The following is a 5,687-nucleotide window of genomic DNA, read 5'->3' on the forward strand; positions in this document are numbered from 1 at the left end:
AAAAAAAAAAAAAAAAAAGTATTGATAATCATCTGAATTTCCACAGGATCTGTTTTGATTTCATACTTTTTATTCTTTGTGTGGATTTGAGTCTTCTCTTTTTTCTTTTTGATAAGCTTATTTAAGGGTTTCTTTGAAAGAACCAATTCATTGACTCATTGATTCTTTGTATTTTCTTCAATTGCATTAATTTCTCCTCTGAACTTTGTAATTTCCTCCATTGTAGAAGCTTTTGGCTTTATTTATCTTTTTCTGAATGTTTGATGCTCAACATTAGCTTGGTTGTTTATGCTTATTGTTTTTCTGATGAGAACTCACTGCTATAAATTTGCTTCTTAGGACTCCTTTCATTTCATAAGTTCTGGCATGTTGCATTGAAATTATCACTTGGTTGTAGATGCTGTTTAATTTCTTCAATTTTTTTGTGACCCATTGGCTGTTCAAGAAGGTATTAATATCCATGTGTTTATAGACTTTTTTGCTTTTATTTGCCATTGATTTTCATTTTAATTGCATTATGGTCAGATAACGTGCGTAAGATAATTTCCATTCCTTTGCATTTACTTAAGCATGTTCTGTGGGCTAGTATGTGGTTGGCTTTAGAGAACATCCTGTGTAGCTGAGAAAAATAGCTATACTGATGTTGTGGAGTGGAACACTCCATAGACATGTACTAAGTCCTTTTGTTCATTGATTTAGTTTCTTTCTGAATTTTTTTTTTTATCTAGTTAATATATTTGTGACAGTGGGATATTAAAGTCTCCCATTACAATTGTTAGCCCTTATTTGATTTTTTTTATCTGTTAATATTTGTTTTATGAAGTTGGGTTCACTGGTATATGGTGCGTATATATTTATGATTGTTACCTACTTTTCTTGCAATTTTCCCTTCATAAGTATGTAGTGACCTTTGTCTCTTTTGATCATTCTTGGCTTGAAGTTCACATTGTTGGCAAATAGAATAGCTATCCTCTTTTTCCCAGTTACTGTGGCATGAAGTATTGTTTTTTCATCCTTTAACTTTCAGTGTATAAATTTCTTTTTGAGTTAAATGTTTCTTGTATATAGCATCTTGTATGCAGAATCTTGGTTTTTGGTACATTCTGCCGTTGTGTGTTTTGATTGATGAATTGAGATAATTTACATTGATAATTATAACTGATGTATATTGATGTATCTTCTCATTTTCCTTTTGTGTTGTTGTTACCTCGTTTTGCCTCTGTTTAATTGCTTGCCCTGCTGGGTGGCATGGGTTAATATTCTTGGAATTGTATCTTGGTATCTCTTTCTAAAATATCCTTTAGAGCATTTTGCATAGCTGGTTGGTAGTCATGAATTTCTTCAGTTCTTTGTCACGGAAGTATCTTATTTTTCCCTTGATTTTTTTTTCTTTTACTTTATTAAAATACTGAGTTTATTTCACCTGTATATTTGTCTCCATACCATCTCCATGGCTGACCGCTGCTACTACTATGTCTTACCATAACATTCCATACATATTTAAGACGAAGTAAAGGTGGAGTTCAGTCTTTAAAAACTAAACAGACATTTCAGACAACACATTCTTGTCAATGGAACCTGGATAACATTTATCAAACACAGTAGGGAAAGTTCTCACTTTGCATTATGAAAAGGATAACCAGATAGCAACTGTTACAGCAGTGAAAGACAGAAAACTTCAATAAACTGTTTTCTTAAAGAGACTTCCTACACAGTCAGAGATGTTGAATAGCCTCCTGGTCAGTCATCCAGAAGCAGTTCTTCATATAATTGATGAATTTGGTTTCCACTTTGGGAAGAGAACCAACGTTTTCTATATTTGCTTGCAGTTTTGCTTTAATATTTTCTATAGAACTGGGTCCTTTGGGTATTTTAGGAGTCTTTTCCTGTTTCTTGAAGGATTCCTGCCTTTTTTGATCTTGGTGTTGATTTTTCTCTTTTATGTATTTAGTAGAGGGTCTCACTGCACAGATCAGATGCATAGTGATATATCTGTTTTCAACCTCCCAAGAACTAGGTTTACAGGTGCATGCCACGACACCGAGTGTGTTGATAGCTTTGAGTCTTTCCCATTCTGGTTTGATTTGTGTGTGTGTGTGTGTGTGTGTGTGCGCGCGCGTGCGCATTTTTGGCTGGAATATCTTGTATCAATTTCTTCACTGGAGCTTTCTCTTCAGTTTCTTCATCAAAATCATCATCCTAATCTTTGTCCTCATTGTCATCTTCATTAGCAGCAAGATTTACTTTCTTCTGTGGAACCTTGCTGCCACTTCAGGGGCAGATCACTTTCCAGATATACTTAAGAGTTTTACATCCTCATCCTCTTACGGCTCTGCATCTTCTTCCACAGCTACTAAATGCTGTTCACTAGTATGCACAGGCCCTGAACCATACTTCAACCTTAAGACAACAGGTGGTTAATTTCAGAGCCCCCAAGCGAAACCGTTGGATGTACAGACATTTTCAAAGTTGCCAGTGTTACTTTATTTTTTTAATTTTTATTAATTTTTTTTGTGTGTGTGTGTGGCCAGCTCAGCCCACCAGGAGGCGGCCCTGGCTGGCATGTGGTGCTGGGGGATTGAACCGAGGTCCCTTTGCTTTGCTAAGCTTGTTGTAAGTTGGTGCTTTAGACCACTGAGCCATCTCCCCAGCCCTGCCAGTGTTACTTTAATTGGACTGCCTTCATAATTCATAGTCACTGCTTCAATATGCAATTCATACTTTGCACCAGCCCCTAAACTGACTGTTCTTAATAACTGGTGCTCATTTTCATCATTATCCACCTTAAACTGGTAATCTTTGTCAGCCTGTAGTTTGCAACCAAAGAGATCGTTCTGGAGCCTCGGAGTTCATGTCCATATCCATTTAATCTTCCATGGAATTGTGGTGTGTACTTAGGTGAGAGAGAATGCAGACAGAAATGAATCAGTACTGCTCCACAGAACAGATGTGCAGGATGGAATCACACCAGGGCTTTTCCTTAAATTTTTTTTTTAAGTATTATAGATAGTTTTTAATGGCAGTTTCCTCTCATCATTTTAATCTTTTATATTCTGTAATTTAAGCCCAACCCTGAAACATGAAAATTAGAATACAACCTAATTCACCAGTCACATTCAGAACATCCTGAATGCAGTATTCTTTCATAATTCAGCTTTATAGTTTTAACGGACACTGTAATATGGCACCTCATATCTGACATCTTATACTTAAAATTTGGCTCACATTTTTTTATGTCACTTAAGGTTACCCTATTCCCACTCATCATATGTAAAAATACTGTATTTTTCTTAATATTTTACAGCTGATTGTTTCCACCAAAGTGGATCTTTTTATTGCTCAACCCATGATCCTCAAAGAATATCAGTAACATAATGATCAGATTAAGGATACTCAGCTTGCTTTAGAAATGTGCTTTCTCTCCTCACTACACAGTCTGCATGCAACACCTCTATTACATATCATAGCACTGACACACTGCCCGAGAGCTATTTTGAACAGTTAGAAAGCCAATACCCTGAATCCAAGGAAAAGCACTTCCCTTGCTAAGATCAAAGTACTAGATAAATGGTCTCATCAATATGGCTTAACATCAATATGGCTATAACACAGGGACTAGTCCCTATTTCCTTTATTAACACCTGATAACAGATTTTTAAAGTCTAGACTAGTTTTCCATATGTTTTACATATTTTATTCTTACATCGTATCTTCTAAAACAAAAGGATGCAAACATTTGCACTTACCAATGCTCTTTTCTTTAGATATGGGCTCCCCTCCTTCCTTCAGCTTTCTGTTACGAAGCAGCAGGGTCTGACTCTGACAGTCTGTTTGCTGAGGAAGCAGCAAGTGTCTTCTTGGAACAATCCTCCAGATGGACTTATTACTACTAGCTCTGTAATTTCCTCTAGGACTTTTGTAACAGACACAACATTTACAGGATTTCAGGTTTTTTTTTTCTTTTTCCAATTTTCTTCTTAAAAACTTTTCCAAGTTCTCATTCATATTGTTCCTCTGAATATATTGCACAATATTTTATTAAAAAAGGTTTTGTCTCAGGCAAACAGTATCTCTCCACTCAGGAGGTACTAATGTGTATTATTTTCTAAAAGAGATAAGTGGTTGTCTGTGTGCCCATCCTCAAAGGGGACAGAATGTACAGGTTTATAGGCTCCAAGTCTGAAATGGCAGCAAATAATTTCTATAAGTTTTCCAATTCCGTGTAACATGCCTGTTGAGAAGATTCCTCCAACAGTACCACAGAGTCTTAGAAAAAACTGCCAGAAAGGCATATGCTCTTCAGAAACTGTCACCATAAGAGAACTGAGGTGGTATTTCATAAATATTCCTGAGACTCCGTGGCTGCCTGCAGCATGGTTGATGATTCGCTCTCTTTCTGTCACAGAAAACTGATGTGTGTCTGCTGAAATTTTTTATGTAGTTTTGTTGTCACAACTGTAATAAAATATTGGAACATCTGGTTGTGATCTACAGCAATTTTTTTCAGTTCCATCTAAAGGGTTAATAATTCCTGGAACAAATTCTCCAAAAGACAAATGATCTATCCTGTGAGAAAAGTTGTAAGAGTCATGGTTGACAAGTGCTGCCAAGTGTGCATGACCACGAGGATGTGGAATTACCTTACCCATAGTTATGTGAAAATTTCTGGCTGCTTTATTAACAAAAGTGACCACGAATTCTGCAGGCATCTGGAGGCTATGATGAATTGTCTTCCCTTGGTGGAACTGCTATTGATGCACTTTTAAAAGCACTTTTAAATATCACATCTTAAAGAGAATGCTCTTCTTGTAGCCTACTTTAAGTAAGTTGCAACATCCTCTGCCACTCTTTTTGCTGTGGTGATAGATCAAATATTGCTGGTTCATAAACTAGACCATCTGCAGATGCAACCATTGTTTCTGCTAAATCTAGTACATCTGCTCCAACATACACTTCATGGCAACAGTGATATCTATGTTGATTCTCAATTTACTAGAAAAATCCTTGTCTACTTCATATTCATACTTCATCTATGTGTCTTGATACACTGAGAATTCCATTATTGTTAAAGCCATAGTGGTAAATGCTATTAGAGACACTGTTCCTACTGGCTGAAGTCTCCGCATAGCTCTGAGGAAACTTAGGAAATGCATCCAATTCTTTCACCAAATTTAAGATTTTCTTCCGATTCAGTCACCTCATCTTCAGGAAAACCTTTCTCTTCATATAGTCATGCAATTTAAAACTCCATCTTCTATCTTGAGTCTTTCTTATTTGCATCAAAATATCCTTTCCTTGTGTTACGGTCCCAGACGACCGCCATATTTCACAGAAGCCCCTTCCTTAATTTTTGAAAGCTAATTTTGTGAAGTACATCAATCTGGTTGTTTTCTTTTAGGGCTTGAAATATTTCATTCCGGTCTCCTTGACTTAAGTAAGGGTTGTGTTGAGAAGTCTGCTGTGATTCTGATCGGCTTTCTTTTTTATAAATCAGCTTTATAGGTGATTTTTTTTTTTTTCTCTAACTGCTTTTAATATTCTGTTCTTATGTTGAATTTCCGGGATCTTTATATACCTTGGTGTAATTTATTTTGCTCATGACTATTTGGAGTTCTCTATGCCACACTTATTTGTATGTCAAATTCTTCATGTTTGGGAAGTTGCTATTATTTCTATGAAAATATTTT

At 36.0% G+C, this 5,687-nt stretch overlaps 1 protein-coding gene and 1 pseudogene across 1 annotated transcript in view; one reads left to right on the forward strand and one right to left on the reverse strand.

Annotated features, from left to right (window-relative positions):
- Positions 1 to 5,687, forward strand: part of Rab3gap1 (RAB3 GTPase activating protein catalytic subunit 1) — a 106,070-nt gene that overhangs the window by 10,923 nt on the left and 89,460 nt on the right. The gene's annotated exons all lie outside the window — the stretch shown is intronic.
- On the reverse strand, positions 4,059 to 5,202 carry LOC101561461 (annotated as a pseudogene).

Source organism: Octodon degus, unplaced genomic scaffold (assembly GCF_000260255.1).
Source record: "Octodon degus isolate 3935 unplaced genomic scaffold, OctDeg1.0 scaffold00014, whole genome shotgun sequence".
Classification (NCBI taxonomy): Eukaryota; Metazoa; Chordata; class Mammalia; order Rodentia; family Octodontidae; genus Octodon; species Octodon degus.